Below are 26,111 nucleotides of genomic sequence, written 5' to 3'. Positions count from 1 at the left end.
AGATTGTAATATGATATCTATCACCTTTTCAAAGATGATTATCCAAATTAACCAACACTACATTGTAGTTTAAGGGATTATGTTCAAGCTAATCTAAGACTGAGTCTTACGACACTCTTAGACCCATGAACTTGTTGTGTTCCAGTGGAACGCTCCCACTTCGACATGGTTCTTACAATCTTAGGTATTGAAGTTGATTTTATTAGTGCAAAAGTTTCTAATGGTATGACTTCTTGGTAATGTGGAAAATCCGATATCTCTCTCTTTATTTTGAGAGTTATCACGTTGTTAGGCTTGAAGCTCATCTCTTGATCTTCAAACAAGAATTATATCTTTGAAGATTACAGAACTTATAACCTTACATCATTTGGGACAAACCTTAAAACATGCCTCAGTACTCAACTCCAATTTCTTGGACACTTTTCCAACACGTTGGAACAACATTACACCTTGTGATGTGCTAGACTAGAGACGCTCTGTCCACAACTCGTGCTTTGTAGAAGGTACTGATGTTGGTAGTTTCTTTAATGTTTATCACATCAATGATAAGATTTTAATGAGTTCAACTCATCACTTAATCAAACTTGTCTTAGAGAGACTTCCATTCCTACATAAGTATCCCATTCATTAGATGAATGCTTGGATTCGTTAGTGGAGATTAGACTCCCACTACTGATCATAACCCTTTGCTCGTCTCCTTATGGTGTAAACCATTGAGACTTGGCTAGTCTTTCTATGTTGCACTTCTATAAGTATTTTCTGAATCTCTTGAAAAATCAAATGATTCTAACTCATAGTGCATCAAACAGACTTTCTCAACTCTCAAGCTATTTAACGAAATGTTAAAATCTTGATAGTCTAGATCAGTTCGAACAATTGCTAAGTATTTTCTTGGCCTTAAGACTAAGAGCAATAGATACTTTATCATTCAATGATTAAGAAGTTGATGTGTTGTTGAATACTCAACCTTGTCGCACTTATATTATTTTAATACTATGATGCCTTAAGCATCAACCATAAAATAATAGTTGAGCATTAATAGCTCCCACTGCAACAAAAACCTAACTGGATCAAGATCTCTTACTTAGAAGTTGCATTGTCATGTACTTTGCCCTTCTATAAAACAGGTCAATCCAACTCACAAAGCATCTTTTCTCGCTTTAAACAAACTTTGTTGATAATTCAGCCTCTCCCATTTCATCATCTATCATGTTACTGTCCTCTAACAGTAATACAACGACTATTATTCTGAAGATTTTCTATTTTTCAGTTAAACCTTCTTGTAGTCATTTCTTATTACTTTAGGCGATCACTTGTGTCAGAAACTATTTGAGGATCTTTTGATCACTCAAAACATTCTTTCACTCAAGGATATTCCAATCGAATAATCTTGACAGATTCTATTGATGCCCGACTGATTATGAGCTAATGACAATTTCGCAAGGTCCCAGTGCCCTCGCTCCAGAAGTCCAAGACTCTGCTCCGGGGGTTCCCTCTCGTGTCCAAAACCACTTCTCTCAGCGGTCTTTCACCCAGCCAAATATCGTCCCAAAACAGAACTTTGCCGTCTCCAATGATCCATCTAATGTTCGGGTTGGCATGGGGCCAGGCCTTAGTAGTCTTCTCCACGTCGAGCTATTACACCCCGAGGAGTGTGCGGTCATTGGCGATTTTTTGGAGCAGTATTTGCTATAGATATGAGTAGCCCACAGGGAGTTTTGTTCCCTAAATCTCCACCAGAGTTTGATGCTGAAGGCTCGGAGGACCTCTTCGAACCGTCTAATCCCAAGACTCCCCTCCGCCGTCGAGAGACAAATTTGTTCTCATCCAATCCAGGGCGTCTTCTTCTTCTCATTGGTGGCACCCCAAAAGAAGCAAGCCAACTGTTGTTCAAGACAGTGCAGGGCTGTCTTTGTAGGCTCAATGGCTTGGAAAAGGTGAATTGGAATCGCTTCAAGCGTGCTCCTAATGAGAGTCAGTCGCCCACCGAAGGATAAGTGTCTATGAGCCCACCCGGAGATTCTCTTTGAAATTTTTTCCCGTAGGAATTGGAGCATGTCTGTACGCTTAAAAGCCTTTATAAATGGGCACCCCAAGATACAGAAAGGGGAAAGACCCTCTCGAGAACCCCCCTTCCACCTCGATAATCGCAGCCCATTGCTCGTGAGCTTCAGTGATATAAAAGCTGCTCTTTGTGATGTTAATCTGTTGGGCCGAGGCTGCTGTGTAGTCATGAAGACAAGCTTTGAGGCGACGGAGAGACCCTGGTGCCGCTTGGGTGAAGATTATGATGTCATCGGCATATGCAAGGTGGCTCACTTCGGCACTGCCGCGAGAGGACTTAAAAACCATTTCTTTCTTGCCAAGGATCAGCTGGTCCAAACTTCTTGATAAATAATCTACAGCAATGACGAAAAGAGCACGGGAAATGGGGTCGCCTTGCCTCAACCCCCGGGTTGACCTGAAGAAGCCCGCCGGCGCTCCGTTCACAAGGATTGAGAACCAGCAAGAGCCAATGCATCTTTCAATCATGCTCAGCCACGCATCAGGGAAGCCCATGCGTTTGAGGATTTTAATGAGGAACGACCACTGGACTCTATCATAAGCTTTTGCCATATCTAGCTTAAGAGCAACGTTAGGCGTAGGATTGTTCCTGTGAAGTTCATGGAACATTTCTTGCGCCAACAACACATTGTCGTTCAGTAATCTTCCCTTAACAAACCCACTTTGATTCGGCGCGATTACCTTGGGGAGAATCGGCGCAAGCCCTTCCGAAAGGATCTTTGTAAAGATCTTGTTTGAGACATTGCATAGGCTAATTGGTCGATAGTCCGACCATGCTTCCGGATTGTCTTTCTTTGGAAGGAGCACAATAGATGTTGCGGTGATGCTACACGGCAAGAAAGCACCATTAAAAAACTGCCTCACAGCCTCCACAATGCCCCAACAGTGCTGCTGGTAGAACGTAGCCGTGAAACCATCCGGGCCCGGAGCACTATCCCCCGAGATATCAAATACAACACGTTTTACCTACTCTTCCGAAGGTTGTGCTATGATCCCCTCCAGATTGGTGTCATCCGGGAGTTGATGTATCAGGTTTAAATCCAGCTCCGCGAGGTCCATTGGTTCCGGCGCAAGAAGGCTTTGGAAGAAGCGAGCTGCTAAGTTCCGCACCTCCGTCTCGTCTGTGATGAGCTGGCCTCTCTCGTGGATCTCATGAATGTGGAGCCGGGCTCTCTTCTGCTTAACCCAACTTCTTAACCCAACTTTGATAGAATTGGTATTTCTGTCACCATCCTTTAACCATCGGATAGACGCCTTTTGTCTCCAAAAGTCTTCTTCCATTTTCAAGAGGAGGATGTATTGGGCAATGTTCTTGTTGACATTAGCTCTATTATCCGGAGAGGGGTCGGTCTCGAAAGCCTCTATTAAAGCAAATAGGAAGATACTCCTAAGGTAAACACAGATTCAGAGGATGAGTTACTCGATCACTGATTAGTCATAAAACTAAGTCAGTGTAACCCCAAGGACATTACATGAATGACTGGTAAACTAGAATATAGCAATTAGTCTTTCTCAAGTACTATGGTATACTTTTTACCTCAATCAAAGTCCTTTGCCATGGTTAATATGATATACGTTTATCATGCATAAGCAGAACTAATATCAAACTTAGTACACATTATAGCATACATGAGACAACTATCTCTGAAACTAGTCAAACGACACTTGACTAGAGACAAGACAATTCCATCCTGAAAGGTATAAAACCTTTTCATGGAATTTCTAATGCTAAAATGTTCCAAGCAATGTGTAGATATAGGATTACTAAGAGAATCTCAACATTCTTTCTAGCAAGCTAAGAATGTAATTAGTTTCTCCTAAATCCTTTATCTTAAACTGGGCAGACAACCAGTTTCCTACGCCAGATGCCAATCTTAGTTGTTTGCAACTTTTGTAGATTTCATCATCGTAGAGTACCAATAATACCATATGTAATGCACTTTCAACTTCCTTGTGCTTACAACACTGTTAAGGACACAAGTCAAATTCCAAACTTTTGACAATTTTAATAAAACACATATCCTCTGATTTAGATGCTTGCCTAAGACCACGAAGGTCTATATAAGCTTCCAATCATTCGTTTCTTGCCCTTAATTACATATCCATTAGAATGTTCTAGTAGATGATTTATTTATGTAAGTTCTAACAGAAAATATGATCGAATAAATCCTGGCACAACGATAGCGAGAAGATAATTCTCTCTGGGCATAACCCATTGTCATTGTCTAGCCATTTGATATCCACATTTACACTTGCAAGGATACTTGCTCCCACTGACTGACACAGCCTGTAGGTAGTATTGCAAGTCTTGTAAAATATGTTGTCTATTTTAGATTGTAATATGATATCTATCACCTTTTCAAAGATGATTATCCAAATTAACCAACACTACATTGTAGTTTAAGGGATTATGTTCAAGCTAATCTAAGACTGAGTCTTACGACACTCTTAGACCCATGAACTTGTTGTGTTCCAGTGGAACGCTCCCACTTCGACATGGTTCTTACAATCTTAGGTATTGAAGTTGATTTTATTAGTGCAAAAGTTTCTAATGGTATGACTTCTTGGTAATGTGGAAAATCCGATATCTCTCTCTTTATTTTGAGAGTTATCACGTTGTTAGGCTTGAAGCTCATCTCTTGATCTTCAAACAAGAATTATATCTTTGAAGATTACAGAACTTATAACCTTACATCATTTGGGACAAACCTTAAAACATGCCTCAGTACTCAACTCCAATTTCTTGGACACTTTTCCAACACGTTGGAACAACATTACACCTTGTGATGTGCTAGACTAGAGACGCTCTGTCCACAACTCGTGCTTTGTAGAAGGTACTGATGTTGGTAGTTTCTTTAATGTTTATCACATCAATGATAAGATTTTAATGAGTTCAACTCATCACTTAATCAAACTTGTCTTAGAGAGACTTCCATTCCTACATAAGTATCCCATTCATTAGATGAATCCTTGGATTCGTTAGTGGAGATTAGACTCCCACTACTGATCATAACCCTTTGCTCGTCTCCTTATGGTGTAAACCATTGAGACTTGGCTAGTCTTTCTATGTTGCACTTCTATAAGTATTTTCTGAATCTCTTGAAAAATCAAATGATTCTAACTCATAGTGCATCAAACAGACTTTCTCAACTCTCAAGCTATTTAACGAAATGTTAAAATCTTGATAGTCTAGATCAGTTCGAACAATTGCTAAGTATTTTCTTGGCCTTAAGACTAAGAGCAATAGATACTTTATCATTCAATGATTAAGAAGTTGATGTGTTGTTGAATACTCAACCTTGTCGCACTTATATTATTTTAATACTATGATGCCTTAAGCATCAACCATAAAATAATAGTTGAGCATTAATAGCTCCCACTGCAACAAAAACCTAACTGGATCAAGATCTCTTACTTAGAAGTTGCATTGTCATGTACTTTGCCCTTCTATAAAACAGGTCAATCCAACTCACAAAGCATCTTTTCTCGCTTTAAACAAACTTTGTTGATAATTCAGCCTCTCCCATTTCATCATCTATCATGTTACTGTCCTCTAACAGTAATACAACGACTATTATTCTGAAGATTTTCTATTTTTCAGTTAAACCTTCTGGTAGTCATTTCTTATTACTTTAGGCGATCACTTGTGTCAGAAACTATTTGAGGATCTTTTGATCACTCAAAACATTCTTTCACTCTAGGATATTCCAATCGAATAATCTTGACAGATTCTATTGATGCCCGACTGATTATGAGCTAATGACAATTTCGCAAGGTCCCAGTGCCCTCGCTCCAGAAGTCCAAGACTCTGCTCCGGGGGTTCCCTCTCGTGTCCAAAACCACTTCTCTCAGCGGTCTTTCACCCAGCCAAATATCGTCCCAAAACAGAACTTTGCCGTCTCCAATGATCCATCTAATGTTCGGGTTGGCATGGGGCCAGGCCTTAGTAGTCTTCTCCACGTCGAGCTATTACACCCCGAGGAGTGTGCGGTCATTGGCGATTTTTTGGAGCAGTATTTGCTATAGATATGAGTAGCCCACAGGGAGTTTTGTTCCCTAAATCTCCACCAGAGTTTGATGCTGAAGGCTCGGAGGACCTCTTCGAACCGTCTAATCCCAAGACTCCCCTCCGCCGTCGAGAGACAAATTTGTTCCCATCCAATCCAGGGCGTCTTCTTCTTCTCATTGGTGGCACCCCAAAAGAAGCAAGCCAACTGTTGTTCAAGACAGTGCAGGGCTGTCTTTGTGGGCTCAATGGCTTGGAAAAGGTGAATTGGAATCGCTTCAAGCGTGCTCCTAATGAGAGTCAGCCGCCCACCGAAGGATAAGTGTCTATGAGCCCACCCGGAGATTCTCTTTGAAATTTTTTCCCGTAGGAATTGGAGCATGTCTGTACGCTTAAAAGCCTTTATAAATGGGCACCCCAAGATACAGAAAGGGGAAAGACCCTCTCGAGAACCCCCCTTCCACCTCGATAATCGCAGCCCATTGCTCGTGAGCTTCAGTGATATAAAAGCTGCTCTTTGTGATGTTAATCTGTTGGGCCGAGGCTGCTGTGTAGTCATGAAGACAAGCTTTGAGGCGACGGAGAGACCCTGGTGCCGCTTGGGTGAAGATTATGATGTCATCGGCATATGCAAGGTGGCTCACTTCGGCACTGCCGCGAGAGGACTTAAAAACCATTTCTTTCTTGCCAAGGATCAGCTGGTCCAAACTTCTTGATAAATAATCTACAGCAATGACGAAAAGAGCACGGGAAATGGGGTCGCCTTGCCTCAACCCCCGGGTTGACCTGAAGAAGCCCGCCGGCGCTCCGTTCACAAGGATTGAGAACCAGCAAGAGCCAATGCATCTTTCAATCATGCTCAGCCACGCATCAGGGAAGCCCATGCGTTTGAGGATTTTAATGAGGAACGACCACTGGACTCTATCATAAGCTTTTGCCATATCTAGCTTAAGAGCAACGTTAGGCGTAGGATTGTTCCTGTGAAGTTCATGGAACATTTCTTGCGCCAACAACACATTGTCGTTCAGTAATCTTCCCTTAACAAACCCACTTTGATTCGGCGCGATTACCTTGGGGAGAATCGGCGCAAGCCCTGCCGAAAGGATCTTTGTAAAGATCTTGTTTGAGACATTGCATAGGCTAATTGGTCGATAGTCCGACCATGCTTCCGGATTGTCTTTCTTTGGAAGGAGCACAATAGATGTTGCGGTGATGCTACGCGGCAAGAAAGCACCATTAAAAAACTGCCTCACAGCCTCCACAATGCCCCAACAGTGCTGCTGGTAGAACGTAGCCGTGAAACCATCCGGGCCCGGAGCACTATCCCCCGAGATATCAAATACAACACGTTTCACCTACTCTTCCGAAGGTTGTGCTATGATCCCCTCCAGATTGGTGTCATCCGGGAGTTGATGTATCAGGTTTAAATCCGGCTCCGCGAGGTCCATTGGTTCCGGCGCAAGAAGGCTTTGGAAGAAGCGAGCTGCTAAGTTCCGCACCTCCGTCTCGTCTGTGATGAGCTGGCCTCTCTCGTGGATCTCATGAATGTGGAGCCGGGCTCTCTTCTGCTTAACCCAACTTTGATAGAATTGGTATTTCTGTCACCATCCTTTAACCATCGGATAGACGCCTTTTGTCTCCAAAAGTCTTCTTCCATTTTCAAGAGGAGGATGTATTGGGCAATGTTCTTGTTGACATTAGCTCTATTATCCGGAGAGGGGTCGGTCTCGAAAGACTCTATTAAAGCAAATAGGAAGATACTCCTAAGGTAAACACATATTCAGAGGATGAGTTACTCGATCACTGATTAGTCATAAAACTAAGTCAGTGTAACCCCAAGGACATTACATGAATGACTGGTAAACTAGAATATAGCAATTAGTCTTTCTCAAGTACTATGGTATACTTTTTACCTCAATCAAAGTCCTTTGCCATGGTTAATATGATATACGTTTATCATGCATAAGCACAACTAATATCAAACTTAGTACACATTATAGCATACATGAGACAACTATCTCTGAAACTAGTCAAACGACACTTGACTAGAGACAAGACAATTCCATCCTGAAAGGTATAAAACCTTTTCATGGAATTTCTAATGCTAAAATGTTCCAAGCAATGTGTAGATATAGGATTCCTAAGAGAATCTCAACATTCTTTCTAGCAAGCTAAGAATGTAATTAGTTTCTCCTAAATCCTTTATCTTAAACTGGGCAGACAACCAGTTTCCTACGCCAGATGCCAATCTTAGTTGTTTGCAACTTTTGTAGATTTCATCATCGTAGAGTACCAATAATACCATATGTAATGCACTTTCAGCTTCCTTGTGCTTACAACACTGTTAAGGACACAAGTCAAATTCCAAATTTTTGACAATTTTGATAAAAACACATATCCTCTGATTTAGATGCTTGCCTAAGACCACGCAGGTCTATATAAGCTTCCAATCATGCGTTTCTTGCCCTTAATTACATATCCATTAGAATGTTCTAGTATCTTAAAAGGACTAAGATGCTAAGAATGTAATTAGTTGCTCTTAAATCCTTTATCTTAAACTGGGCAGACAACCAGTTTCCTACGCCAGATGCCAATCTTAGTTGTTTGCAACTTTTGTAGATTTCATCATCGTAGAGTACCAATAATACCATATGTAATGCACTTTCAACTTCCTTGTGCTTAAAACACGAAGGTCTATATAAGCTTCCAATCATGCGTTTCTTGCCCTTTAATTACATATCCATTAGAATGTTCTAGTAGATGATTTATTTATGTAAGTTCTAACAGAAAATATGATCGAATAAATCCTGGCACAACGATAGCGAGAAGATAATTCTCTCTGGGCATAACCCATTGTCATTGTCTAGCCATTTGATATCCACATTTACACTTGCAAGGATACTTGCTCCCACTGACTGACACAGCCTGTAGGTAGTATTGCAAGTCTTGTAAAATATGTTGTCTATTTTAGATTGTAATATGATATCTATCACCTTTTCAAAGATGATTATCCAAATTAACCAACACTACATTGTAGTTTAAGGGATTATGTTCAAGCTAATCTAAGACTGAGTCTTACGACACTCTTAGACCCATGAACTTGTTGTGTTCCAGTGGAACGCTCCCACTTCGACATGGTTCTTACAATCTTAGGTATTGAAGTTGATTTTATTAGTGCAAAAGTTTCTAATCGTATGACTTCTTGGTAATGTGGAAAATACGATATCTCTCTCTTTATTTTGAGAGTTATCACGTTGTTAGGCTTGAAGCTCATCTCTTGATCTTCAAACAAGAATTATATCTTTGAAGATTACAGAACTTATAACCTTACATCATTTGGGACAAACCTTAAAACATGCCTCAGTACTCAACTCCAATTTCTTGGACACTTTTCCAACACGTTGGAACAACATTACACCTTGTGATGTGCTAGACTAGAGACGCTCTGTCCACAACTCGTGCTTTGTAGAAGGTACTGATGTTGGTAGTTTCTTTAATGTTTATCACATCAATGATAAGATTTTAATGAGTTCAACTCATCACTTAATCAAACTTGTCTTAGAGAGACTTCCATTCCTACATAAGTATCCCATTCATTAGATGAATCCTTGGATTCGTTAGTGGAGATTAGACTCCCACTACTGATCATAACCCTTTGCTCGTCTCCTTATGGTGTAAACCATTGAGACTTGGCTAGTCTTTCTATGTTGCACTTCTATAAGTATTTTCTGAATCTCTTGAAAAATCAAATGATTCTAACTCATAGTGCATCAAACAGACTTTCTCAACTCTCAAGCTATTTAACGAAATGTTAAAATCTTGATAGTCTAGATCAGTTCGAACAATTGCTAAGTATTTTCTTGGCCTTAAGACTAAGAGCAATAGATACTTTATCATTCAATGATTAAGAAGTTGATGTGTTGTTGAATACTCAACCTTGTCGCACTTATATTATTTTAATACTATGATGCCTTAAGCATCAACCATAAAATAATAGTTGAGCATTAATAGCTCCCACTGCAACAAAAACCTAACTGGATCAAGATCTCTTACTTAGAAGTTGCATTGTCATGTACTTTGCCCTTCTATAAAACAGGTCAATCCAACTCACAAAGCATCTTTTCTCGCTTTAAACAAACTTTGTTGATAATTCAGCCTCTCCCATTTCATCATCTATCATGTTACTGTCCTCTAACAGTAATACAACGACTATTATTCTGAAGATTTTCTATTTTTCAGTTAAACCTTCTGGTAGTCATTTCTTATTACTTTAGGCGATCACTTGTGTCAGAAACTATTTGAGGATCTTTTGATCACTCAAAACATTCTTTCACTCTAGGATATTCCAATCGAATAATCTTGACAGATTCTATTGATGCCCGACTGATTATGAGCTAATGACAATTTCGCAAGGTCCCAGTGCCCTCGCTCCAGAAGTCCAAGACTCTGCTCCGGGGGTTCCCTCTCGTGTCCAAAACCACTTCTCTCAGCGGTCTTTCACCCAGCCAAATATCGTCCCAAAACAGAACTTTGCCGTCTCCAATGATCCATCTAATGTTCGGGTTGGCATGGGGCCAGGCCTTAGTAGTCTTCTCCACGTCGAGCTATTACACCCCGAGGAGTGTGCGGTCATTGGCGATTTTTTGGAGCAGTATTTGCTATAGATATGAGTAGCCCACAGGGAGTTTTGTTCCCTAAATCTCCACCAGAGTTTGATGCTGAAGGCTCGGAGGACCTCTTCGAACCGTCTAATCCCAAGACTCCCCTCCGCCGTCGAGAGACAAATTTGTTCCCATCCAATCCAGGGCGTCTTCTTCTTCTCATTGGTGGCACCCCAAAAGAAGCAAGCCAACTGTTGTTCAAGACAGTGCAGGGCTGTCTTTGTGGGCTCAATGGCTTGGAAAAGGTGAATTGGAATCGCTTCAAGCGTGCTCCTAATGAGAGTCAGCCGCCCACCGAAGGATAAGTGTCTATGAGCCCACCCGGAGATTCTCTTTGAAATTTTTTCCCGTAGGAATTGGAGCATGTCTGTACGCTTAAAACCCTTTATAAATGGGCACCCCAAGATACAGAAAGGGGAAAGACCCTCTCGAGAACCCCCCTTCCACCTCGATAATCGCAGCCCATTGCTCGTGAGCTTCAGTGATATAAAAGCTGCTCTTTGTGATGTTAATCTGTTGGGCCGAGGCTGCTGTGTAGTCATGAAGACAAGCTTTGAGGCGACGGAGAGACCCTGGTGCCGCTTGGGTGAAGATTATGATGTCATCGGCATATGCAAGGTGGCTCACTTCGGCACTGCCGCGAGAGGACTTAAAAACCATTTCTTTCTTGCCAAGGATCAGCTGGTCCAAACTTCTTGATAAATAATCTACAGCAATGACGAAAAGAGCACGGGAAATGGGGTCGCCTTGCCTCAACCCCCGGGTTGACCTGAAGAAGCCCGCCGGCGCTCCGTTCACAAGGATTGAGAACCAGCAAGAGCCAATGCATCTTTCAATCATGCTCAGCCACGCATCAGGGAAGCCCATGCGTTTGAGGATTTTAATGAGGAACGACCACTGGACTCTATCATAAGCTTTTGCCATATCTAGCTTAAGAGCAACGTTAGGCGTAGGATTGTTCCTGTGAAGTTCATGGAACATTTCTTGCGCCAACAACACATTGTCGTTCAGTAATCTTCCCTTAACAAACCCACTTTGATTCGGCGCGATTACCTTGGGGAGAATCGGCGCAAGCCCTGCCGAAAGGATCTTTGTAAAGATCTTGTTTGAGACATTGCATAGGCTAATTGGTCGATAGTCCGACCATGCTTCCGGATTGTCTTTCTTTGGAAGGAGCACAATAGATGTTGCGGTGATGCTACGCGGCAAGAAAGCACCATTAAAAAACTGCCTCACAGCCTCCACAATGCCCCAACAGTGCTGCTGGTAGAACGTAGCCGTGAAACCATCCGGGCCCGGAGCACTATCCCCCGAGATATCAAATACAACACGTTTCACCTACTCTTCCGAAGGTTGTGCTATGATCCCCTCCAGATTGGTGTCATCCGGGAGTTGATGTATCAGGTTTAAATCCGGCTCCGCGAGGTCCATTGGTTCCGGCGCAAGAAGGCTTTGGAAGAAGCGAGCTGCTAAGTTCCGCACCTCCGTCTCGTCTGTGATGAGCTGGCCTCTCTCGTGGATCTCATGAATGTGGAGCCGGGCTCTCTTCTGCTTAACCCAACTTTGATAGAATTGGTATTTCTGTCACCATCCTTTAACCATCGGATAGACGCCTTTTGTCTCCAAAAGTCTTCTTCCATTTTCAAGAGGAGGATGTATTGGGCAATGTTCTTGTTGACATTAGCTCTATTATCCGGAGAGGGGTCGGTCTCGAAAGCCTCTATTAAAGCAAATAGGAAGATACTCCTAAGGTAAACACATATTCAGAGGATGAGTTACTCGATCACTGATTAGTCATAAAACTAAGTCAGTGTAACCCCAAGGACATTACATGAATGACTGGTAAACTAGAATATAGCAATTAGTCTTTCTCAAGTACTATGGTATACTTTTTACCTCAATCAAAGTCCTTTGCCATGGTTAATATGATATACGTTTATCATGCATAAGCACAACTAATATCAAACTTAGTACACATTATAGCATACATGAGACAACTATCTCTGAAACTAGTCAAACGACACTTGACTAGAGACAAGACAATTCCATCCTGAAAGGTATAAAACCTTTTCATGGAATTTCTAATGCTAAAATGTTCCAAGCAATGTGTAGATATAGGATTCCTAAGAGAATCTCAACATTCTTTCTAGCAAGCTAAGAATGTAATTAGTTTCTCCTAAATCCTTTATCTTAAACTGGGCAGACAACCAGTTTCCTACGCCAGATGCCAATCTTAGTTGTTTGCAACTTTTGTAGATTTCATCATCGTAGAGTACCAATAATACCATATGTAATGCACTTTCAGCTTCCTTGTGCTTACAACACTGTTAAGGACACAAGTCAAATTCCAAATTTTTGACAATTTTGATAAAAACACATATCCTCTGATTTAGATGCTTGCCTAAGACCACGCAGGTCTATATAAGCTTCCAATCATGCGTTTCTTGCCCTTAATTACATATCCATTAGAATGTTCTAGTATCTTAAAAGGACTAAGATGCTAAGAATGTAATTAGTTGCTCTTAAATCCTTTATCTTAAACTGGGCAGACAACCAGTTTCCTACGCCAGATGCCAATCTTAGTTGTTTGCAACTTTTGTAGATTTCATCATCGTAGAGTACCAATAATACCATATGTAATGCACTTTCAACTTCCTTGTGCTTACAACACTGTTAAGGACACAAGTCAAATTCCAAACTTTTGACAATTTTAATAAAACACATATCCTCTGATTTAGATGCTTGCCTAAGACCACGAAGGTTTATATAAGCTTCCAATCATGCGTTTCTTGCCCTTAATTACATATCCATTAGAATGTTCTAGTAGATGATTTATTTATGTAAGTTCTAACAGAAAATATGATCGAATAAATCCTGGCACAACGATAGCGAGAAGATAATTCTCTCTGGGCATAACCCATTGTCATTGTCTAGCCATTTGATATCCACATTTACACTTGCAAGGATACTTGCTCCCACTGACTGACACAGCCTGTAGGTAGTATTGCAAGTCTTGTAAAATATGTTGTCTATTTTAGATTGTAATATGATATCTATCACCTTTTCAAAGATGATTATCCAAATTAACCAACACTACATTGTAGTTTAAGGGATTATGTTCAAGCTAATCTAAGACTGAGTCTTACGACACTCTTAGACCCATGAACTTGTTGTGTTCCAGTGGAACGCTCCCACTTCGACATGGTTCTTACAATCTTAGGTATTGAAGTTGATTTTATTAGTGCAAAAGTTTCTAATCGTATGACTTCTTGGTAATGTGGAAAATACGATATCTCTCTCTTTATTTTGAGAGTTATCACGTTGTTAGGCTTGAAGCTCATCTCTTGATCTTCAAACAAGAATTATATCTTTGAAGATTACAGAACTTATAACCTTACATCATTTGGGACAAACCTTAAAACATGCCTCAGTACTCAACTCCAATTTCTTGGACACTTTTCCAACACGTTGGAACAACATTACACCTTGTGATGTGCTAGACTAGAGACGCTCTGTCCACAACTCGTGCTTTGTAGAAGGTACTGATGTTGGTAGTTTCTTTAATGTTTATCACATCAATGATAAGATTTTAATGAGTTCAACTCATCACTTAATCAAACTTGTCTTAGAGAGACTTCCATTCCTACATAAGTATCCCATTCATTAGATGAATCCTTGGATTCGTTAGTGGAGATTAGACTCCCACTACTGATCATAACCCTTTGCTCGTCTCCTTATGGTGTAAACCATTGAGACTTGGCTAGTCTTTCTATGTTGCACTTCTATAAGTATTTTCTGAATCTCTTGAAAAATCAAATGATTCTAACTCATAGTGCATCAAACAGACTTTCTCAACTCTCAAGCTATTTAACGAAATGTTAAAATCTTGATAGTCTAGATCAGTTCGAACAATTGCTAAGTATTTTCTTGGCCTTAAGACTAAGAGCAATAGATACTTTATCATTCAATGATTAAGAAGTTGATGTGTTGTTGAATACTCAACCTTGTCGCACTTATATTATTTTAATACTATGATGCCTTAAGCATCAACCATAAAATAATAGTTGAGCATTAATAGCTCCCACTGCAACAAAAACCTAACTGGATCAAGATCTCTTACTTAGAAGTTGCATTGTCATGTACTTTGCCCTTCTATAAAACAGGTCAATCCAACTCACAAAGCATCTTTTCTCGCTTTAAACAAACTTTGTTGATAATTCAGCCTCTCCCATTTCATCATCTATCATGTTACTGTCCTCTAACAGTAATACAACGACTATTATTCTGAAGATTTTCTATTTTTCAGTTAAACCTTCTGGTAGTCATTTCTTATTACTTTAGGCGATCACTTGTGTCAGAAACTATTTGAGGATCTTTTGATCACTCAAAACATTCTTTCACTCTAGGATATTCCAATCGAATAATCTTGACAGATTCTATTGATGCCCGACTGATTATGAGCTAATGACAATTTCGCAAGGTCCCAGTGCCCTCGCTCCAGAAGTCCAAGACTCTGCTCCGGGGGTTCCCTCTCGTGTCCAAAACCACTTCTCTCAGCGGTCTTTCACCCAGCCAAATATCGTCCCAAAACAGAACTTTGCCGTCTCCAATGATCCATCTAATGTTCGGGTTGGCATGGGGCCAGGCCTTAGTAGTCTTCTCCACGTCGAGCTATTACACCCCGAGGAGTGTGCGGTCATTGGCGATTTTTTGGAGCAGTATTTGCTATAGATATGAGTAGCCCACAGGGAGTTTTGTTCCCTAAATCTCCACCAGAGTTTGATGCTGAAGGCTCGGAGGACCTCTTCGAACCGTCTAATCCCAAGACTCCCCTCCGCCGTCGAGAGACAAATTTGTTCCCATCCAATCCAGGGCGTCTTCTTCTTCTCATTGGTGGCACCCCAAAAGAAGCAAGCCAACTGTTGTTCAAGACAGTGCAGGGCTGTCTTTGTGGGCTCAATGGCTTGGAAAAGGTGAATTGGAATCGCTTCAAGCGTGCTCCTAATGAGAGTCAGCCGCCCACCGAAGGATAAGTGTCTATGAGCCCACCCGGAGATTCTCTTTGAAATTTTTTCCCGTAGGAATTGGAGCATGTCTGTACGCTTAAAAGCCTTTATAAATGGGCACCCCAAGATACAGAAAGGGGAAAGACCCTCTCGAGAACCCCCCTTCCACCTCGATAATCGCAGCCCATTGCTCGTGAGCTTCAGTGATATAAAAGCTGCTCTTTGTGATGTTAATCTGTTGGGCCGAGGCTGCTGTGTAGTCATGAAGACAAGCTTTGAGGCGACGGAGAGACCCTGGTGCCGCTTGGGTGAAGATTATGATGTCATCGGCATATGCAAGGTGGCTCACTTCGGCACTGCCGCGAGAGGACTTAAAAACCATTTCTTTCTTGCCAAGGATCAGCTGGTCCAAACTTCTTGATAAATAATCTACAGCAATGACGAAAAGAGCACGGGAAATGGGGTCGCCTTGCCTCAACCCCCGGGTTGACCTGAAGAAGCCCGCCGGCGCTCCGTTCACAAGGATTGAGAACCAGCAAGAGCCAATGCATCTTTCAATCATGCTCAGCCACGCATCAGGGAAGCCCATGCGTTTGAGGATTTTAATGAGGAACGACCACTGGACTCTATCATAAGCTTTTGCCATATCTAGCTTAAGAGCAACGTTAGGCGTAGGATTGTTCCTGTGAAGTTCATGGAACATTTCTTGCGCCAACAACACATTGTCGTTCAGTAATCTTCCCTTAACAAACCCACTTTGATTCGGCGCGATTACCTTGGGGAGAATCGGCGCAAGCCCTGCCGAAAGGATCTTTGTAAAGATCTTGTTTGAGACATTGCATAGGCTAATTGGTCGATAGTCCGACCATGCTTCCGGATTGTCTTTCTTTGGAAGGAGCACAATAGATGTTGCGGTGATGCTACGCGGCAAGAAAGCACCATTAAAAAACTGCCTCACAGCCTCCACAATGCCCCAACAGTGCTGCTGGTAGAACGTAGCCGTGAAACCATCCGGGCCCGGAGCACTATCCCCCGAGATATCAAATACAACACGTTTCACCTACTCTTCCGAAGGTTGTGCTATGATCCCCTCCAGATTGGTGTCATCCGGGAGTTGATGTATCAGGTTTAAATCCGGCTCCGCGAGGTCCATTGGTTCCGGCGCAAGAAGGCTTTGGAAGAAGCGAGCTGCTAAGTTCCGCACCTCCGTCTCGTCTGTGATGAGCTGGCCTCTCTCGTGGATCTCATGAATGTGGAGCCGGGCTCTCTTCTGCTTAACCCAACTTTGATAGAATTGGTATTTCTGTCACCATCCTTTAACCATCGGATAGACGCCTTTTGTCTCCAAAAGTCTTCTTCCATTTTCAAGAGGAGGATGTATTGGGCAATGTTCTTGTTGACATTAGCTCTATTATCCGGAGAGGGGTCGGTCTCGAAAGCCTCTATTAAAGCAAATAGGAAGATACTCCTAAGGTAAACACATATTCAGAGGATGAGTTACTCGATCACTGATTAGTCATAAAACTAAGTCAGTGTAACCCCAAGGACATTACATGAATGACTGGTAAACTAGAATATAGCAATTAGTCTTTCTCAAGTACTATGGTATACTTTTTACCTCAATCAAAGTCCTTTGCCATGGTTAATATGATATACGTTTATCATGCATAAGCACAACTAATATCAAACTTAGTACACATTATAGCATACATGAGACAACTATCTCTGAAACTAGTCAAACGACACTTGACTAGAGACAAGACAATTCCATCCTGAAAGGTATAAAACCTTTTCATGGAATTTCTAATGCTAAAATGTTCCAAGCAATGTGTAGATATAGGATTCCTAAGAGAATCTCAACATTCTTTCTAGCAAGCTAAGAATGTAATTAGTTTCTCCTAAATCCTTTATCTTAAACTGGGCAGACAACCAGTTTCCTACGCCAGATGCCAATCTTAGTTGTTTGCAACTTTTGTAGATTTCATCATCGTAGAGTACCAATAATACCATATGTAATGCACTTTCAGCTTCCTTGTGCTTACAACACTGTTAAGGACACAAGTCAAATTCCAAATTTTTGACAATTTTGATAAAAACACATATCCTCTGATTTAGATGCTTGCCTAAGACCACGCAGGTCTATATAAGCTTCCAATCATGCGTTTCTTGCCCTTAATTACATATCCATTAGAATGTTCTAGTATCTTAAAAGGACTAAGATGCTAAGAATGTAATTAGTTGCTCTTAAATCCTTTATCTTAAACTGGGCAGACAACCAGTTTCCTACGCCAGATGCCAATCTTAGTTGTTTGCAACTTTTGTAGATTTCATCATCGTAGAGTACCAATAATACCATATGTAATGCACTTTCAACTTCCTTGTGCTTAAAACACGAAGGTCTATATAAGCTTCCAATCATGCGTTTCTTGCCCTTTAATTACATATCCATTAGAATGTTCTAGTAGATGATTTATTTATGTAAGTTCTAACAGAAAATATGATCGAATAAATCCTGGCACAACGATAGCGAGAAGATAATTCTCTCTGGGCATAACCCATTGTCATTGTCTAGCCATTTGATATCCACATTTACACTTGCAAGGATACTTGCTCCCACTGACTGACACAGCCTGTAGGTAGTATTGCAAGTCTTGTAAAATATGTTGTCTATTTTAGATTGTAATATGATATCTATCACCTTTTCAAAGATGATTATCCAAATTAACCAACACTACATTGTAGTTTAAGGGATTATGTTCAAGCTAATCTAAGACTGAGTCTTACGACACTCTTAGACCCATGAACTTGTTGTGTTCCAGTGGAACGCTCCCACTTCGACATGGTTCTTACAATCTTAGGTATTGAAGTTGATTTTATTAGTGCAAAAGTTTCTAATGGTATGACTTCTTGGTAATGTGGAAAATACGATATCTCTCTCTTTATTTTGAGAGTTATCACGTTGTTAGGCTTGAAGCTCATCTCTTGATCTTCAAACAAGAATTATATCTTTGAAGATTACAGAACTTATAACCTTACATCATTTGGGACAAACCTTAAAACATGCCTCAGTACTCAACTCCAATTTCTTGGACACTTTTCCAACACGTTGGAACAACATTACACCTTGTGATGTGCTAGACTAGAGACGCTCTGTCCACAACTCGTGCTTTGTAGAAGGTACTGATGTTGGTAGTTTCTTTAATGTTTATCACATCAATGATAAGATTTTAATGAGTTCAACTCATCACTTAATCAAACTTGTCTTAGAGAGACTTCCATTCCTACATAAGTATCCCATTCATTAGATGAATCCTTGGATTCGTTAGTGGAGATTAGACTCCCACTACTGATCATAACCCTTTGCTCGTCTCCTTATGGTGTAAACCATTGAGACTTGGCTAGTCTTTCTATGTTGCACTTCTATAAGTATTTTCTGAATCTCTTGAAAAATCAAATGATTCTAACTCATAGTGCATCAAACAGACTTTCTCAACTCTCAAGCTATTTAACGAAATGTTAAAATCTTGATAGTCTAGATCAGTTCGAACAATTGCTAAGTATTTTCTTGGCCTTAAGACTAAGAGCAATAGATACTTTATCATTCAATGATTAAGAAGTTGATGTGTTGTTGAATACTCAACCTTGTCGCACTTATATTATTTTAATACTATGATGCCTTAAGCATCAACCATAAAATAATAGTTGAGCATTAATAGCTCCCACTGCAACAAAAACCTAACTGGATCAAGATCTCTTACTTAGAAGTTGCATTGTCATGTACTTTGCCCTTCTATAAAACAGGTCAATCCAACTCACAAAGCATCTTTTCTCGCTTTAAACAAACTTTGTTGATAATTCAGCCTCTCCCATTTCATCATCTATCATGTTACTGTCCTCTAACAGTAATACAACGACTATTATTCTGAAGATTTTCTATTTTTCAGTTAAACCTTCTGGTAGTCATTTCTTATTACTTTAGGCGATCACTTGTGTCAGAAACTATTTGAGGATCTTTTGATCACTCAAAACATTCTTTCACTCTAGGATATTCCAATCGAATAATCTTGACAGATTCTATTGATGCCCGACTGATTATGAGCTAATGACAATTTCGCAAGGTCCCAGTGCCCTCGCTCCAGAAGTCCAAGACTCTGCTCCGGGGGTTCCCTCTCGTGTCCAAAACCACTTCTCTCAGCGGTCTTTCACCCAGCCAAATATCGTCCCAAAACAGAACTTTGCCGTCTCCAATGATCCATCTAATGTTCGGGTTGGCATGGGGCCAGGCCTTAGTAGTCTTCTCCACGTCGAGCTATTACACCCCGAGGAGTGTGCGGTCATTGGCGATTTTTTGGAGCAGTATTTGCTATAGATATGAGTAGCCCACAGGGAGTTTTGTTCCCTAAATCTCCACCAGAGTTTGATGCTGAAGGCTCGGAGGACCTCTTCGAACCGTCTAATCCCAAGACTCCCCTCCGCCGTCGAGAGACAAATTTGTTCCCATCCAATCCAGGGCGTCTTCTTCTTCTCATTGGTGGCACCCCAAAAGAAGCAAGCCAACTGTTGTTCAAGACAGTGCAGGGCTGTCTTTGTGGGCTCAATGGCTTGGAAAAGGTGAATTGGAATCGCTTCAAGCGTGCTCCTAATGAGAGTCAGCCGCCCACCGAAGGATAAGTGTCTATGAGCCCACCCGGAGATTCTCTTTGAAATTTTTTCCCGTAGGAATTGGAGCATGTCTGTACGCTTAAAACCCTTTATAAATGGGCACCCCAAGATACAGAAAGGGGAAAGACCCTCTCGAGAACCCCCCTTCCACCTCGATAATCGCAGCCCATTGCTCGTGAGCTTCAGTGATATAAAAGCTGCTCTTTGTGATGTTAATCTGTTGGGCCGAGGCTGCTGTGTAGTCATGAAGACAAGCTTTGAGGCGACGGAGAGACCCTGGTGCCGCTTGGGTGAAGATTATGATGTCATCGGCATATGCAAGGTGGCTCACTTCGGCACTGCCGCGAGAGGACTTAAAGACCATTTCTTTGTTGCCAAGGATCAGCTGGTCCAAACTTCTTGATAAATAATCTACAGCAATGACGAAAAGAGCACGGGAAATGGGGTCGCCTTGCCTCAACCCCCGGGTTGACCTGAAGAAGCCCGCCGGCGCTCCGTTCACAAGGATTGAGAACCAGCAAGAGCCAATGCATCTTTCAATCATGCTCAGCCACGCATCAGGGAAGCCCATGCGTTTGAGGATTTTAATGAGGAACGACCACTGGACTCTATCATAAGCTTTTGCCATATCTAGCTTAAGAGCAACGTTAGGCGTAGGATTGTTCCTGTGAAGTTCATGGAACATTTCTTGCGCCAACAACACATTGTCGTTCAGTAATCTTCCCTTAACAAACCCACTTTGATTCGGCGCGATTACCTTGGGGAGAATCGGCGCAAGCCCTGCCGAAAGGATCTTTGTAAAGATCTTGTTTGAGACATTGCATAGGCTAATTGGTCGATAGTCCGACCATGCTTCCGGATTGTCTTTCTTTGGAAGGAGCACAATAGATGTTGCGGTGATGCTACGCGGCAAGAAAGCACCATTAAAAAACTGCCTCACAGCCTCCACAATGCCCCAACAGTGCTGCTGGTAGAACGTAGCCGTGAAACCATCCGGGCCCGGAGCACTATCCCCCGAGATATCAAATACAACACGTTTCACCTACTCTTCCGAAGGTTGTGCTATGATCCCCTCCAGATTGGTGTCATCCGGGAGTTGATGTATCAGGTTTAAATCCGGCTCCGCGAGGTCCATTGGTTCCGGCGCAAGAAGGCTTTGGAAGAAGCGAGCTGCTAAGTTCCGCACCTCCGTCTCGTCTGTGATGAGCTGGCCTCTCTCGTGGATCTCATGAATGTGGAGCCGGGCTCTCTTCTGCTTAACCCAACTTTGATAGAATTGGTATTTCTGTCACCATCCTTTAACCATCGGATAGACGCCTTTTGTCTCCAAAAGTCTTCTTCCATTTTCAAGAGGAGGATGTATTGGGCAATGTTCTTGTTGACATTAGCTCTATTATCCGGAGAGGGGTCGGTCTCGAAAGCCTCTATTAAAGCAAATAGGAAGATACTCCTAAGGTAAACACATATTCAGAGGATGAGTTACTCGATCACTGATTAGTCATAAAACTAAGTCAGTGTAACCCCAAGGACATTACATGAATGACTGGTAAACTAGAATATAGCAATTAGTCTTTCTCAAGTACTATGGTATACTTTTTACCTCAATCAAAGTCCTTTGCCATGGTTAATATGATATACGTTTATCATGCATAAGCACAACTAATATCAAACTTAGTACACATTATAGCATACATGAGACAACTATCTCTGAAACTAGTCAAACGACACTTGACTAGAGACAAGACAATTCCATCCTGAAAGGTATAAAACCTTTTCATGGAATTTCTAATGCTAAAATGTTCCAAGCAATGTGTAGATATAGGATTCCTAAGAGAATCTCAACATTCTTTCTAGCAAGCTAAGAATGTAATTAGTTTCTCCTAAATCCTTTATCTTAAACTGGGCAGACAACCAGTTTCCTACGCCAGATGCCAATCTTAGTTGTTTGCAACTTTTGTAGATTTCATCATCGTAGAGTACCAATAATACCATATGTAATGCACTTTCAGCTTCCTTGTGCTTACAACACTGTTAAGGACACAAGTCAAATTCCAAATTTTTGACAATTTTGATAAAAACACATATCCTCTGATTTAGATGCTTGCCTAAGACCACGCAGGTCTATATAAGCTTCCAATCATGCGTTTCTTGCCCTTAATTACATATCCATTAGAATGTTCTAGTATCTTAAAAGGACTAAGATGCTAAGAATGTAATTAGTTGCTCTTAAATCCTTTATCTTAAACTGGGCAGACAACCAGTTTCCTACGCCAGATGCCAATCTTAGTTGTTTGCAACTTTTGTAGATTTCATCATCGTAGAGTACCAATAATACCATATGTAATGCACTTTCAACTTCCTTGTGCTTACAACACTGTTAAGGACACAAGTCAAATTCCAAACTTTTGACAATTTTAATAAAACACATATCCTCTGATTTAGATGCTTGCCTAAGACCACGAAGGTCTATATAAGCTTCCAATCATGCGTTTCTTGCCCTTAATTACATATCCATTAGAATGTTCTAGTAGATGATTTATTTATGTAAGTTCTAACAGAAAATATGATCGAATAAATCCTGGCACAACGATAGCGAGAAGATAATTCTCTCTGGGCATAACCCATTGTCATTGTCTAGCCATTTGATATCCACATTTACACTTGCAAGGATACTTGCTCCCACTGACTGACACAGCCTGTAGGTAGTATTGCAAGTCTTGTAAAATATGTTGTCTATTTTAGATTGTAATATGATATCTATCACCTTTTCAAAGATGATTATCCAAATTAACCAACACTACATTGTAGTTTAAGGGATTATGTTCAAGCTAATCTAAGACTGAGTCTTACGACACTCTTAGACCCATGAACTTGTTGTGTTCCAGTGGAACGCTCCCACTTCGACATGGTTCTTACAATCTTAGGTATTGAAGTTGATTTTATTAGTGCAAAAGTTTCTAATGGTATGACTTCTTGGTAATGTGGAAAATACGATATCTCTCTCTTTATTTTGAGAGTTATCACGTTGTTAGGCTTGAAGCTCATCTCTTGATCTTCAAACAAGAATTATATCTTTGAAGATTACAGAACTTATAACCTTACATCATTTGGGACAAACCTTAAAACATGCCTCAGTACTCAACTCCAATTTCTTGGACACTTTTCCAACACGTTGGAACAACATTACACCTTGTGATGTGCTAGACTAGAGACGCTCTGTCCACAACTCGTGCTTTGTAGAAGGTACTGATGTTGGTAGTTTCTTTAATGTTTATCACATCAATGATAAGATTTTAATGAGTTCAACTCATCACTTAATCAAACTTGTCTTAGAGAGACTTCCATTCCTACATAAGTATCCCATTCATTAGATGAATCCTTGGATTCGTTAGTGGAGATTAGACTCCCACTACTGATCATAACCCTTTGCTCGTCTCCTTATGGTGTAAACCATTGAGACTTGGCTAGTCTTTCTATGTTGCACTTCTATAAGTATTTTCTGAATCTCTTGAAAAATCAAATGATTCTAACTCATAGTGCATCAAACAGACTTTCTCAACTCTCAAGCTATTTAACGAAATGTTAAAATCTTGATAGTCTAGATCAGTTCGAACAATTGCTAAGTATTTTCTTGGCCTTAAGACTAAGAGCAATAGATACTTTATCATTCAATGATTAAGAAGTTGATGTGTTGTTGAATACTCAACCTTGTCGCACTTATATTATTTTAATACTATGATGCCTTAAGCATCAACCATAAAATAATAGTTGAGCATTAATAGCTCCCACTGCAACAAAAACCTAACTGGATCAAGATCTCTTACTTAGAAGTTGCATTGTCATGTACTTTGCCCTTCTATAAAACAGGTCAATCCAACTCACAAAGCATCTTTTCTCGCTTTAAACAAACTTTGTTGATAATTCAGCCTCTCCCATTTCATCATCTATCATGTTACTGTCCTCTAACAGTAATACAACGACTATTATTCTGAAGATTTTCTATTTTTCAGTTAAACCTTCTGGTAGTCATTTCTTATTACTTTAGGCGATCACTTGTGTCAGAAACTATTTGAGGATCTTTTGATCACTCAAAACATTCTTTCACTCTAGGATATTCCAATCGAATAATCTTGACAGATTCTATTGATGCCCGACTGATTATGAGCTAATGACAATTTCGCAAGGTCCCAGTGCCCTCGCTCCAGAAGTCCAAGACTCTGCTCCGGGGGTTCCCTCTCGTGTCCAAAACCACTTCTCTCAGCGGTCTTTCACCCAGCCAAATATCGTCCCAAAACAGAACTTTGCCGTCTCCAATGATCCATCTAATGTTCGGGTTGGCATGGGGCCAGGCCTTAGTAGTCTTCTCCACGTCGAGCTATTACACCCCGAGGAGTGTGCGGTCATTGGCGATTTTTTGGAGCAGTATTTGCTATAGATATGAGTAGCCCACAGGGAGTTTTGTTCCCTAAATCTCCACCAGAGTTTGATGCTGAAGGCTCGGAGGACCTCTTCGAACCGTCTAATCCCAAGACTCCCCTCCGCCGTCGAGAGACAAATTTGTTCCCATCCAATCCAGGGCGTCTTCTTCTTCTCATTGGTGGCACCCCAAAAGAAGCAAGCCAACTGTTGTTCAAGACAGTGCAGGGCTGTCTTTGTGGGCTCAATGGCTTGGAAAAGGTGAATTGGAATCGCTTCAAGCGTGCTCCTAATGAGAGTCAGCCGCCCACCGAAGGATAAGTGTCTATGAGCCCACCCGGAGATTCTCTTTGAAATTTTTTCCCGTAGGAATTGGAGCATGTCTGTACGCTTAAAACCCTTTATAAATGGGCACCCCAAGATACAGAAAGGGGAAAGACCCTCTCGAGAACCCCCCTTCCACCTCGATAATCGCAGCCCATTGCTCGTGAGCTTCAGTGATATAAAAGCTGCTCTTTGTGATGTTAATCTGTTGGGCCGAGGCTGCTGTGTAGTCATGAAGACAAGCTTTGAGGCGACGGAGAGACCCTGGTGCCGCTTGGGTGAAGATTATGATGTCATCGGCATATGCAAGGTGGCTCACTTCGGCACTGCCGCGAGAGGACTTAAAGACCATTTCTTTGTTGCCAAGGATCAGCTGGTCCAAACTTCTTGATAAATAATCTACAGCAATGACGAAAAGAGCACGGGAAATGGGGTCGCCTTGCCTCAACCCCCGGGTTGACCTGAAGAAGCCCGCCGGCGCTCCGTTCACAAGGATTGAGAACCAGCAAGAGCCAATGCATCTTTCAATCATGCTCAGCCACGCATCAGGGAAGCCCATGCGTTTGAGGATTTTAATGAGGAACGACCACTGGACTCTATCATAAGCTTTTGCCATATCTAGCTTAAGAGCAACGTTAGGCGTAGGATTGTTCCTGTGAAGTTCATGGAACATTTCTTGCGCCAACAACACATTGTCGTTCAGTAATCTTCCCTTAACAAACCCACTTTGATTCGGCGCGATTACCTTGGGGAGAATCGGCGCAAGCCCTGCCGAAAGGATCTTTGTAAAGATCTTGTTTGAGACATTGCATAGGCTAATTGGTCGATAGTCCGACCATGCTTCCGGATTGTCTTTCTTTGGAAGGAGCACAATAGATGTTGCGGTGATGCTACGCGGCAAGAAAGCACCATTAAAAAACTGCCTCACAGCCTCCACAATGCCCCAACAGTGCTGCTGGTAGAACGTAGCCG

Source organism: Salvia hispanica, chromosome 1 (genome assembly GCF_029641045.1).
Source record: "Salvia hispanica isolate PSC_SH4W2 chromosome 1, Shi_PSC_v1, whole genome shotgun sequence".
NCBI classification, from domain to species: Eukaryota; Viridiplantae; Streptophyta; class Magnoliopsida; order Lamiales; family Lamiaceae; genus Salvia; species Salvia hispanica.
Note: the sequence above shows the minus strand (reverse complement) of the source record.